The sequence below is a fragment of the Equus asinus genome, chromosome 25 (genome assembly GCF_041296235.1).
Source record: "Equus asinus isolate D_3611 breed Donkey chromosome 25, EquAss-T2T_v2, whole genome shotgun sequence".
Lineage (NCBI taxonomy): Eukaryota > Metazoa > Chordata > Mammalia > Perissodactyla > Equidae > Equus > Equus asinus.
In genome coordinates, this window is record NC_091814.1 from 38,172,445 (window position 1) to 38,187,128 (window position 14,684).

Sequence of the window (14,684 nt, forward strand, 5' to 3'; positions counted from 1 at the left end):
TAGCCTGTGTAAACTGAGTCTATGAGAGAGATTATAGCAGGAGAGAGAGTTGGAAGAGAAAATTTGAGGAGGTTCACCATGCTAAGGATGAGAGCTCCTCCTGAAATTTTCCCAGGACATTGCAAGAAACATTCGGTTTACCTTTAATTAATTCTCATTGCCTGATTGGTGTTATTTTGTATGTGACACCGTCTGCAAGGGATCTCTTGGTGCCTCAGGCATAACTGGACATCACAGCCTTTCCAAAATGCAAATCTGATCATGTCACTCCTCTCCTGAGAGTCCTCCAAAAGTTTCTAATCACCCTGTTTAGCACTGCATGATCTGGCCTCTTCTTTGTTTCAGTCTCGTCTCCTGGCATCATCCAAATCCTATGCTTCAGTCATATATAAAATGGATAGTTCCCAAAAAGCACTGTTGTAATATTTTGACTTATAATAAGAAATACATATTTGGTCTTCCTTCCCTTTCCTGGCACAGAACTGCTTAAAACCCTTGCAATTTCCTAAGTGATGAGAGAGGTAGAGGTGTCTTTCTTTATGTTAATGAGACGACTTTTAGAAAGTACCTAAGGATGGGAACTGGTTGCCAGGGGAACCAACCATGTGATTAGAGGGTTGGGCTTTTCAGTCCCACCTCCCAGGAGGGGAGAGGAGCTGGATCAATCACCAATGGTCAATGATTTAATCAATCATGCCTATGTAATGAAGTCTTCATAAAAACCTAAAAGGTGGCTTTGGAGAGCTTCCAGGTTGGTGAATACTTGGAGATGCAGAGAGAGTTACATGCTCAGAGAGCATGGGAGCTCCATGCCCCTGCCCACATACCATGCCTTGCGCATCTCTTCCATCTGGCTGTTCCTGAGGTATTTCCTTTTGTAGTAAACCAGTAATCTAACAAGTAGAATGTTTCTCTGAGTTCTGTGAGTTGCTCTAGCAAATTAATCGAACCTAAGGAGAGGGTGTGGGACCCTCCAATCAATAGGCAGTTGGTGAGAAGCCAGATGACAACCTAGGCTTGTGACTGGGGTCTGAAGTGTGGGGGCAGTCTTGTGGGACCGAGTCCTTATCCTATGGGATCTGATACTATTGCCAGGTAGATAATGTCAGAATTGAGCTGAATTGTAGGACACTCAGCTGATGTGGGAGAATTACTGGGTGGTGTGAACAAAACATACACTTTGGAACTGTGATCTCACAGTTCTTCAGGCCTTCACACTCACTTCCACTCCCTCAGCTTGAAATGTCCTCCTCCCTTGTCCTTTCATCCATCTACCTACGCAACAAATATTTGTTCAGCACTTGTTATGTGTTAAGCACTGTTCTAGGCACTGAGTGATCAAAACAGTAAACAAAAACAAAACAGTGAGCAAAACACACTAAAAAAGCCCCTGCCTCCATAGGCCATACATTCCCCTGGATAATTCTTCATGCCATTCAAAACACGCTATAATATCAACAAAACACAGCATATAGACCTCCTTAGAATTTTGTTTCAAGCACATAATCTTGAAAAATCGTGAGACAAATAAAATTTGAATTTGACTGGATATTTAAAAATATTAAGAAATTATTATTAATTTTTAGGTGAGATAATGTTACCTAACCAGGTTCGTTTTCCGCACTGCAGGATTATGCCAATTTCCAAGGCAATGAGTTTGAAAACAGAAAGAGTTTAATCAAAAGGCAGCCAAGTGAGGAGATGGAGGAACTAATCTCAAATCCACCTCCCCGAAAAATGGGGATTAGGGGTATTTATGGGATAGAGGGGTGGGGTGGTCTGAAGTGGGAATCAATGATTGGAGGTAAAGAGAAGTACTGTAATTGATGATTTGTGCAAGTGTGGTCAGACTTCATGGCTCTTCATAAGACACATGTTCACAAAATGGCAGAGTTTTCAGCTCCTTGATGTCAAAGGGTGACCTATTGGTCGTCCTCGCAGGCCCAGTTGATGAGTCTGTGGTCTCAACCAGCCTGAATTCGACGAGAAGTAGACTCTCACTTCCTGAAAAACTTAAGCACGTATTACCACCGTGAGCCACGCATCAGAGATGTTATCTATAGGGTGGGTTTTAGTAATGTATCATCTAACTACTTTTGCAAACAGACAATTAACTGAGTATAGTTAAAGCAAGTTGGCCCCCAGTTTCAATAATAGTATTATAGCTATGGTTTTTAAATAAAAACAAGAATCTTTATTTTTAGAGATATATGCTAAAAATACTTCTGGATAAAATGAAGTCTGAAATTGGATTCAAACAGTCCCTTGAGGAGTTGGGGGAAATGAGGAGAGCATAAATGAAACAAAACTGGCCATTTGTAGATTGTTAAATGATCTCTCTACTTTTGTATATATTTGAAAATTTCCATAATACAAAGTTTAAAGAAAGGAAGAAAAAAAGTAAAGATGCATTGAACTTCCTGACCCCTAACACACCTTCTTTGGGGCCTGAATTCCAGCTCCAGTCCTGAAACCCCTGGGTCTCTCTTGGTCTCCTAGCCCCTTGGCTCACCCCATCATTGTGTCATTTTATGATAGCCTGAATTGCCCCCACGAGAAATTAGCCACTTGAGGACAAGGACTGTCTGTGTCTTTCAAATCATCAACTCCAATTACAGTGCCCAGCAGCAAAAATAGACACTGGGCATCATCTCTGCAAATGAAAAGCCAAAGACTATAAAAATCAGATTTCAGTGAATGTGACATTGGTTTCAAAGGAATAGAAACTTGGTAGCTATCTTCTGTACTATGTAAAATGACCTGGCAGATGCAATCCCATTCGCTCAAAACACATATTTATTGAGCCCCGTACTGTGAAAGAGACACTGTGCTGGGACCATATACTCCCCGTTAATGGTTGCCTTCCTTCTTTGAGGTCCCCATGAAAGACTGAGGGAAGATGTAGGGGTGCCCATGGACAGGGGCACGCACACACACACACACACACACACACACACATTTTCTTACTGTTGGCCCTTTCAGAATCTAGTTGAAGCAAATAACAACAAAAAAGTTAGCATCTCTATAGCAATGTCTAGCATTTCTGTTTGCTCATTTTATGTACTGTTTTGACAAACAATGTAGGATTCTTTATTTAAAATGGTTGCTGGCCCTCTTTAATAAAAATTAAGTTAGCTGAGAATCAAAACAGCTCTGGTTTTCCCCCTGGGTTTTTTTTTTCTTCCTAAAATAATTAAAAGACAATATATATGAATATTATTTATTCTACCACTAATATGAAACTTGCTGAGTCCTGACAGGTTTCAGTAAGCAGTGGGTGATATGAGTCTCAACTCAATCCCACACTAAGTACAAACAATAAAATCAACTTCGTGACAAAGTAAAATGGATAATACACTCTAGTAGTGAGATATTCCTCTCTTCTATGGAGGTTACTTACCTCGACTTGAGTAAACCTACATCGTATGCCAAGGAAAGTTCACATCAAATAAAGAGTGCTTTCAAGAATATACACTTAACTCACTTCACTCTTTTACAGATCTTTGAACTTAACTTGAAGTGCTTGAGGTGTGTCAAAATTTCAGAACCTGTGAAAATCTTGTTCAATTATGGTGCAGTCTGAAAGCTAAGATATTCTCCAAAACATTTAATTCCATCAATTACAAGATAAAATAGACTTTGCAAGAGCTATTAACAACACACAGGGTATTACAAAACAGAAACCAGGATCACTGTGGCAAATTCTCCAGTACACCTGTACGAAGATTTTCCCTGAGCTGACATCTGTTGCCAATCTTCCTCCTTTTGTATGTGAGCTTCCGGCCACCAGCATGGCCGCTGATGAGTGGTGTAGGTCCATGCCTGGGAACCGAACCTGGCATAGAAGCAGAGTGCCCCAAACTTAACCACTGGCCACCAGGGCTGGACCTGAACACATTCTTATTGAATGGACAAGTGAATGAGTCTCCTAAGTTTGGACTAATGAAGCTGGGTCAAATATTAAAAGCCTATGTTATAGAAGAATATATGTGTATATGGTTATTATTCTAAGAATATACTAAATTCAAGAGTGGTGTCTTGACAAAAGAGTTTAGCGAAACTCCTTTAATGATAGCCAAAATATTATTTTGACCAATGATCTGAATGTAAATAATATTTCCAAATATTCAAGCATGTGTTTAAAATATTTAAGCATATTAATTTACAGTAGTCATTTCCATTACCTATGAAGAAATATGTGATTACCAAAGTGCATTTTACCTATCATTGAACTCTCTTTTCCTTGTCTGCTTGAAAAACTCCCACTTTTCCTTCACAATTCACAGTTCTGTGTAGCGTAACCCCACTCTCTCAGACTTAAGCCTTCCTAGCATCTAATATGCCTTAGTCATATTTCTATTATAGCATATTATTATATTATAATAATATCATTGTTTGAACCCCTCCTCCGTTAGCAATTGATGGATCAGAGCCCATTCGGACTGATGGGGCAAATCCAAGCCAACATCCACAAGAGGGAGCCATAAATCAGGAATCAGAGACCAGAAACAAACCCGAGAATCAAGGCATCAGATTTAAATGGTAGCTGGAAGATGGAGCTAAAATGTAGGAAATGGAAGAAAGGGCAGAAATAAGAGCAGGTTAGCAAAAGGAAGAGGGTCCTGAATGATTGCCACAAACATTGGTGGGTCAGAGGCTAACATTTACCCGAAAGAGTTCTGGAACGTGAGGAATATTAAGCTGTTTAACAAAGCCAAGTTGAGGCAATCAGTCAGGGATGTTCTGTTTATGTGCCAAATGAGAGGTAAGCTATGGGGAGGGTAGAGGTCTGACCTCCTCTCCTGGGTAAGGAGAAACAAGGGCCTTGGTTCAGCTGGGATTTCAGAGCCGAGGCTGTGAATGAGTCTGTGGGTGAGCTGGTTGCTACAGGGTGAGAGTAGAGGGTAACTGAATCTATGGCTCAGGACCCAAGAAAAGGATAGAAAGAGCCAAGCAGGTTCCAAAGTACTCATTAATTTATTCAATAAATACAGATTAAGTGCCTGCAGGGTGCCAAGCACCGTGCTAGTGTCTTAGTCAGCTTGAGCTGCGATAACAAAATACCACAGACTGGGTGGTTTAAACAATAGGAATTTATTTCTCACAGTTCTGGAGACTGGAAATCCAAGATCAAAATGCCAGCAGGGTTGTTGTGTGGTGGGAGCATTCTCCTTGGGTTGCAGATGCCCACCTTCTCACTGTGTCCTCACACAGTCTTTCCTCAGTGCCTGCAGGCAGAGAGAGAAAGAGAGAAAGCAAGCTCTCTGATGTCTCTTCTATAAGGGCACTAATCCCATCACAAGGGCCCCACCCTCACAACCTCATCTAAACTTATTTACCTCCCAAAGACCCCACCTCCAAGTACCACCACATTGTGGGTGCCAGCTTCAGCATATGAAACTGGGGGACACAATTCAGTCTACAGCAGCCAGGATGCTGTGACACTCATGGTGGAGGAGATGCTTTACAAGTGAGAGAATGCTACAGAAGGGAAAAACAGGGTTTTAAGGAGAATGTATTTCAGGGGTTGCTAGTCCAGTCATCAAACTTAAGGAATGGTGGAAGACAAGAATGGGACCCAAATCAGGGTCAGGAGCAGAGTCAGTGAACTGATAAGAAGAGCCTGCGGAGTTCAGAACTCCAGCCTGGGAAGATGTGCAGAGGTAGCAGCACGTTGGGCATGGATTGGGCAAGTGTTTCCTTCTGGTGGCTGAGACCAAGGGGAGGGCAGGTGAGCTGTTGAAGCTGTTCAGACAGGAGGGAAAGAGTCTTAGACACAAGTTCCCCTCCAGGCTGCAGCACACGCAGGAGTCCGTAAACGTTTGTTGAGTAACTTCAGGAATATGAGTGTCCTGCCTTTAGCATTGATTTGATTAGTCTGATCCATGAGGAGTATTTTTTTAAACCAATAATTCTTATAAACTGCTGTCCTGCTTGCCCAGTTTATAGATAATCCAGTTCCTTTTCTTCTTTCTATTGCCCTATGTCCTCTCCTGTTCCCCCTTGACTCTCCCTGAACATAAAGAGCTTTTTGAATCTTATAAACCAAAGAAGAGAAAAGGCATGAAGCTGACAATCAAGTTGGATACTTTGGGGAAAGTCATAGCAAAAGACTTGCAGAAACAATTGATTCTTTGTGATTTCCATTTGCCTATGGAATCCCTCTACCTGTACCACGGGCACAGTAAAACGACTAACCATCATTTCATTTTGCCACTGAAGACAGTCTCTAAGTGGTTTCTAGTTCACAGCTAAATAAATGCTCTTTGGGTTCCTGCTGAAACCTGGTTAGGATGTTATGTAATAGAGAAAGACGCCTAGAGGGGCAGCAAGGCCACTCGATGCTCTGTAGCACGTATTATCTTCCCACGGATTGCCTTGCCAATGTGGTGCTTCCCGGAGGTGCTTCCACTGGGCTCCCGGAGCTGCCTCCTCTGTCCTTGGTTGTGTTGCTGGGAGTCTAGATTCTCCCACCATGAGGAAGTTCAGTCAGGGTCAAAGAGGCTTGTTTTCTCGTCCCCATCAATGGAGTTACTCTATAAACTGATTTGTCCTGCCAAATGTAAGGAAATCCTCATTGTCTTTTCACATTTGAGCTTCCCTGACGCAAACACTCTCTCAGGAGTCGTGATGAAGTTGCAAACTTATTTCATGCACGTTTTGTTTGTTTTTTCCTGGAATGATGATGAGATCAAGGCCTGTGTCTACGAAACAGCTTGTGAGAATTTCTGGAAGTCTGAGGTGTTTATCAGGATTGACGGTGGTGGTTTGAAGTTATTTCACCCCTTTTCAGTTTTGTTATTCTCTAAGGATTTTAATCGTGTTGCCTGAAACTTTATCACAGAAATGCCTTAGCAAGAAAACTTTCCAAAGAGCCAAATATTAGAAAGCCCCCATTCATGATCTAGCCTGTGTCTTGTAATATTTAGCTCCTCAAATTTGCAGGATTATTAAAAACAAGCCTTCCTAAAGTTGCACAGACAATTGAAAGGATACCATATATTACTTCAAGTGCAAAAAGATTAGATCTCAAAGGTGCTATGATCGGAAAAATAGTATCTAGAGGAAAAACTAGCCTTAAAAATCATAGAACTTTTAAGTAATAGAGTGAAAATGGTCTTAACGATGGGTGAAATAGTCAATATAGTCCTGTCACTTGGCAGATGAGAAAGCTAAGGCCACTCAGATGACATGATTTGTACATGGTGATAAAACTCATGGGTTGAAAACCAGGACAAGAATATAGGTCTTCTACTCCTCAGAGTCCAAGTCTGTAGTACAGAAATTTCTAGTCCACTCCACATCTTCCCTTCCAAAAATGCACATTTAGATATGCATGTTTTGTATTAAAATTCCAAGCTAGTGTGCAGTTTGAAGGGTATGTCTCCACGTATTTCCTTAAATGTTTCCAAACAGGTTTCTTTTTTTTTGGTTTATTGCCTTGTGTTTGGCCTTTATTCTTAACTCAGAAGCTTAGCATAAAAGCAAGCCTTTGGAATTTTTTAAAAGATGGAGCTTTCCTTTGCGTGTGAGACCTTAAAGCTTCCTCAGACCTTATTTCATCTTAGCTGGTTTGATTTTCTTTTTTTTAACTCCTTTATTTTCATTTAACTAAGAAAGTATGTTCATCACTTACTTCCTTGCCACTGGAAATCCTTGTCTTGTTCAGCCATGAAAGCCCAAATACAATTTAACATCTAACAAGAGAAGAGGTGCAATTGGAAAACTGACAATTTTGCTAAATTGAGCAGTACTTCCTAGAAAATTATAGGAAATATGAATTCTCCGATTGTGAGCTATATACCTGTTAGCACTGAATGATAACCAACACCTTCTCTAGACTCTACCATCAAGGTATCTAGTCCCACATCCTTTTGCCAAGGTAAAGTATGGTCATCTTGGAGATTTAAAGATAGCCAATATAGATCAATTAAATTAGGAAGACAAAAGATTATTAGAGGGAAGATTTTATTTCTCCAGGCTGACTACAGTTCCAAAGAATGAATATTAAATAAAAATTCTTAAAGAATTTTAATTCAAATCTGTCTAGCACTCTTGAGAAGTTCATCAAAAGTATCTGTTGACATGTCATCATCCAACAAGTTCAAAGCACTTCCTACTCGGTAAAAAAAGTGACCTGATGTTCCGTATAATCATGCTCTCTTAAGAAGAGAAAAGACTTTCATTTTACAGAAAGTGTTTTTCTCCCCCAGGAATTAAAGGGAGGAAAGAAAATCCACGTTGTTGAGTGGAAAAATAATTGTTGTAGTATACCAGTATTAAATTGGGCTACAAACAATATTGATACATTTTACGTCCAAAAAAATATTGATATGCTTTATCAGAATTGCTGTAATGGATGAATAATTATTTCACAATATAACCATGTATTTTACCAAAATACCTCCTTTATGTAACAAAAGTAAGCAAGGTTAAAAACAGTGACTCATGACCACCTGCTACTTCTAAACCTCGAGTGATATGCATACCTATTATTCAGAGGTTAGAAATGCCTTCTAGATCTCTCTTTTTATTCTCTACTTTTGTCAGCCAACTCACTTTATGGCTGTTAAGTCCATAAAGCTTCTGAATCCTCTACAGCTCATCACATAATAAAAGTTGGCCACCTGACATGCAGGCCTGGTTTTGTGAAAATACGTTAATCCCTCCCTAAGGCCATGATAACCTGAGTCAACAGTGAGCACATTAGTGAAATACAATTGCTGATTTACAGAGTAATTCCAGTTAGCCACTGAGCATGAGGCATCTTCTAGTTCTTGCATTGTTTAAAGATCCATTCAATTTGTTTGTCAGTAAGCTGAGTGGACATAAAAGATGAGGTAATGAAATCATGAGTTGATTTATCCATCTAAAATAACTCCCATTATTTAAAAAAAAAAAGACACAAGGTTAATTCAGTTTTTGATTTCAGAAGCCATATCTAGATAGAGACTGAGAAATAACAAGGAACAATCTTCAAATTGTAAAAAATTACTAAAGGCTTTATATCAAACATTTTTATTGACCTTAGAGACAGTCTAGAGTCCTTAAAAGAAAATTGAAAACCTCTAAAAAGGTAAAACAAACTTAGACTACCATTGGTTCCACCAAAGTAAAAAATACCATGCATTTTTTTCAAAACAGAATGATTAAAGACTAGGATAGCTGATCTAGATGAGGACTCTAGAAAGTATCTTGCCTTGGCCCCCCATCTGATAGAGGGAAAAATTGAGGACCAGATAGGTTAACTGATGGAGAGGTAAACCCAGGCCGGTGGCTAGCATGTGAATAAACTAGAAGTAGACGGAACGTCACGCGAATCTCTGTGCTCTGCTCTTTCCATGCAGGACAGAGTTCGCGGTCATCCTCCCGCTTCTCCTTTCAGGATCCTCTCCTCATAGCCCCTTCTTCCAAGTGCCTAATCTAGGTCCTGTTCCTGAAGAGGCTGAATTTCTCAGCTAACTATTAAGTTTGGAAAATAATCTCTTAAACCAGCGTGTGGTCTTAAACCAAAATCTGTTCCATGGTGTATGAGTAGACGTTGCCTAACAAAGATGGTCTCTGATCACATTGGTTTGGGAAAGTCTAGGTTAAACACAGGTTTCTTTTCTGTAGGGTTACTTCAGGCCTTTAATATGCTGAAGTGCTTTTGCATCTTCAGATGCGCGGAGCCCAACTTTATTTGATGTATCTTTTGTTTTGTTTTGTTTTTTAAACAGAGCATGTGTTGCAAACACTATGATAAAATGAAACACAATTCGGAAAACACTATGGCCTGAGCTAATTCCTAATGAGCTTTACTCAGATGTGGCCTTCCCAGAAATGTAGATCCTTTTATTATAATTATGAATAAATGATCATTTTGAAAATTTGCAAAATACGTAGTAGGAAATTAAACTGACCTCTATTCATATTAGAAGATATCCAGAATATTTGCATTTTAAAACTGGCTTTCGGAAAATTAAGAAGGCTTTAAGAAGTGAAGAAATCACAATTTAAGATGGCACTTCATGTACTGTGATTAAGATGCTCTACCAGTCAACATCAAATTACTTGACATATGTGTCTGCTTCCTTGTAAAGCCGATCCTAATAATGGAGGTGCCATTTACTAAGCACTGCACGCCAGGCTGTCCCAAGCACCTCATGTTATTCACAACAGCCCTCTAAGGTAGACCCTTTCACAGTTCAAACCAAATTGGTCTCGTTTCCAGGCCTGTGCTATTAACCTCACTATGACACATCTTCCGCAGTCCATCCTTATCACCAACTGCCAATAATTCAAACATGAACTCTGCTTTTTCCCTCGTACCACAGCTCCAGAAAGTGCCAGGATTCTCTCTATATTTCAGAACCATTTCCCTCTTTTTGTGTGGGAAATGCTGAATTCCTTCTGAGTAGGCACTTTGATTTCTGCAATGGATAGCAATGTCATAAACTAGGCAGGTGTAACGGATGCAACTGAATTGATTCTAGTTCTAAGGGACTCAGAACCAGCACTGATTAATGGCGACCCCGCTGTTTCACTGCGGTCACAGCCTCTTATTTGAGTCCGGTGCTACTCAAAGCTTGGTCCAAGGACCCCTGCCACTCCCCAAACTGTTTGTTATGAGTCTGTGATAAGGAGCTTGTTCCAAAAAGCAAATCAACTACCCCACTAAGCACACTATTTAGTTCAGCTGACATTTGCTTTCTAGGCAAGAGCTTCTCGATGAAGGAAGCAGTGTGCAGATTTACATTCTGGTGCAAACTCCTTATGTCACTGAAGATGCTTCCAAACAGTCACAGACACGCTACTCTGAGGGAGCAGCACTGCTCTAGTTGACTTGGTTAGGCTTTCTTTCCTTCTGATCCTAAGGTCTAGGTGGTAGAACAGAAAGAACATGGATTTTGGAAACGCAATCTGGGATCCCAGTGACAATTCTGTTGCTTACTTGCTCTGTAGCATTGGGAAACTTACGTAAACCCATTGAGTCTCAGTTTTCTCACCTGTAAAATGGATGAATTAATTCTTACCTCGCAGGTTGGTTGCAAAGATTAAATAAAACAATGCTTTTAAAGTGCTTAACCATGTATAGACAATATATTGTTAATGTGTTAATAAACCTCAGTCCTTTTCTGCTTCTGCCATATGGTTTCCCATACCTGAGATGGTATTTTTCATTGAGACAGGTTTTGTCCTTGCAACTTTGGTCAATAGTAACGCAGAAGGAAAAGGTAAGGAAGTACGGTGTTGATAGGAAAAACATAGACCCTTGGAAAAGCACAATTCTTAAAAATTTATAAAGTATAAACAGTCATTTATTTTACTTTGTCACCAGATCTCGTAGAGGAAGAAGTTAAGGATTAGGGAGAAATGTCATGCTGTCTTTGATGATTTCCAAAAAGATCCAGTGAGTATGTACACATTTGTCTGTATTATCCAAAGAACTGTTATTCCTTATCTCTTTGCTTCAGTTTATTGTCTAACAGGATTGTATTAAAGCTACTTAGAAAGGGCTGGAGGTTTATGACTTGTCAAAGTTAATCAGGATTCATCATACTTTTTAAAAAATTTTAAATAAGCTCTAAAAAGAATAAAATAAGCGTTAAAGTAAACTTGGGTGGCAGAATTCTTGCCAGATGCTACTGGTGGCCTCTTTCTATAATTGGCTTATTATTGGTCCAGGCTTAATTCATGTATCTGTTATTGTTAACAAATCTGAGGAGAATCTTTGGAAAAGCCTAGTAAGTTCTTTTACACTTGAATAGCCATGGTAGGATGTTGCTAAATAAATCTACCTGAAGAAGTTTTCAGATGACCCAGAGTTTGACTTTATGACATGGGCAATTAATATTTGCCTTGCTACAGTGATTGCTGCCTTGAAATTTGCTTATGCTTCGTGGAAAGCACTTCCAATATATTCTCAGAATTGATTGCTAAATATATTTATTACAGAATATATTTCCTTACCACTATGAACTTTGATAGACATATTAACAACACTACCAATACATTATTCATTTTTTGTTACATAATTTTAAATGGAAAGTACAGTCTAAATAAAGAGTGAAATAGAAAGTCAAATAGAGAATAAGAATTTTTATCATTTCATTCAATGAATGCCTATAATTTTAATTTTTAAAAAAGTTCAACCTAATTCTAAGTACAGCTATTCAGCACAGTGGCGATAGACAAATACAATAACAGACCTTCCTCAATGCGCTCACATCAGTTCTACCAAACATGTCTCTAGAAATATTTTCTCAGTCACTAGAGATGGGATATAATGAATTAAGTTAGTTTACATAGAAAAATCTTTTGCCTAACATTCCAAATAGGTTGACTAAGTTAATTGTTATGATACATTTTTGTCGCTCATTAAAACCTTCTTTCATGTGCTCTCCATTTCTTTGTTTTGAGATTTCTCTGCAGGTACTTTCAACTCCCCAGCTCTCCACATTATCCATGAAAGGCATGGGAGAAAACTAAGCAATCATCCAATTACATCAGACTTTACTGACTTTTGCCTCAATTATCTAAAACTTCAGAAAAACAATATCTGTTCTGAATTACCTAAGTGGTTGCCTCAGTTTCTCCCATTTACTTTGTAGTAGTCTATACATAGTTCCAGAATCTTTAAAATGGGACCCCCCTGAGATTTCATTTTAACGATTATCTTACAGGAGTCTCTAGCGCTGAATCCTTCTTTTCAGCCTCTGTTGAAGGAGAGCGGGAACCTCCCTCCCTGAAGAGTGGTGACAATGTAAACATAAAATAGTTATCTAGCATTTGGTCAGACAGACAAGCACAAACAAAAGTCTTTAGAGCGTGCTAAATCACAACCATGACTGCAACAGTCGAAGTGGTCTCACGAAAAAACTTGTCAGACCTTACAGCCCTGTTTTCACAGCCGTGGAGGAGCATGACAGGATCTATTTCTCTTCATTTATCTTGAGCAAATGTTTACTTTGGCCTATTTTTGCTTCCTCCCCCACTTCCTACTAAACAAGTCACACTAGAATCAGTCATGTCAATATTTAAGAGACTCATTTAGCAGCGGCATTGTCTCCACTTCCCGTAATCACTGAAAACTAATGTGTAGCTATTTTCCACTTTCAAAATAGGTTTTAAACATAGTTATCCCCGTTCTTTCACCTTCTTCCCACAGTCAACCGCCACCTTTTCAAATCAGACAACTTCTAATAATGGTTCATCAGTTCTAGAATTCTGCTTTGTCTGCGTTTCACACACAGTGCTTCAAAGAAGTTGGAGGAAAGATAACAAATTAATCCATTAATTCAACCTAGTGAGCATCTGAATCAGGGTTCTCCAGGGATAAACCCTGGGCATCTCCATTTTCTTACACTTTTGATAATTTCCTTCCCTTATTTGAAAACTTTGTTAATCAGACATTAGATATTCTGGATTGACTCTGATCTTCTTATTATGTCTTTCTTCTTGTCCCTTTTTTTTTTCTGTTATTTTTGTTCTCCTTTCCAGGCTATGCCTCGATTTTATCTTCCAAACTTTCCAGTGTATTTTTTATTTTGCCATCATATTTTTAATTTCCAAGATCATTTTTATGTTCTGTAAATTTTTCTTTTTTCATTGTGCCCTCTTCTTTTTTTATAGATAGCATTTCTTTTTGCTCCAAGGATGTTAAAATTATAGTTCCTTTGACATTTTCTCCCTCTCCATGCATTATCCCCATTTCCTGAGTTTCTTTTTTCTTTGTTTGTCATGAGGTCTCTCTTGGATATTGGAAGCTTTCTTCAAGTATCTGGGGATCCTTGCTTGTCCACTTATGTTTAACACAGGGCTGGGAGTGGGTAAGGCAGGCAAAATGCCTAGGACACAAAATTTAAGGGGGTACACATATACTCAGAGTTGTGCAAGGGCATTGTTGGGAGTGAGTGCAGTACGAGTGTGTGCTTCCTTAAGCTCTTCACTCTGGGCACCGCCTTGCTTCACCCTGCTGGGAGCTCTGTGGGCATGAGTGGGGCTTGTAGCGTTGTAGGAGGAGAGCATAGGAGAGTTGTAGGAGAATCAATCAAATTGGTTGTCATGGGCCCCAAATGTCCATATATGATGCTGTTTTCTCTGGGGACATTTAGGTTCTCCTGTGAAGGATCCTCAGCTTATCTAAAGAAAAATGAGCCTGACTGGCATTCGGAGCTGTATGTGGGGAGAAAGGACTGGGGTTCCCCATTCAGCATGGAGACTTTCAATCCTCTCTGTTTTCAGCTTAGTATTCCACTCTTATTCTTCTCTGGGTGCCCCAAGTCCTGCACTTCCTGGCTCAGTCTCTCCAGACAACAACCTCTCCTGAGGGAATGAGGGCTACACAGTTATTGGATTGTGATGGGTGAGTGGAAGAAGCAGGGACTCCTTAATGTTGCTCATCCAGACTTCCCAATAATCCCGTTTCAGCTTCCAGTCTTGCCTTCACCTTCCACGGTACCTGGAGCCCGTAATTCCTACAGTGACTTTCATGTACTTACACACACACATGCACACACACATCTACCCCAGACACTTAAGTTCACTTTCCTCCTCTGTGATGTGTTATTTGTTATTGCTCCAACCATTATCCATCTCTGGGGTCATAAACGTCCTTCATTCCATCAAAACGGTATGTGTGTTTTTCTTTTCCGTTTTCCTTGTTCTGGAATGTTAAGTGAAGAGGGGCTGGGAATGTCTTT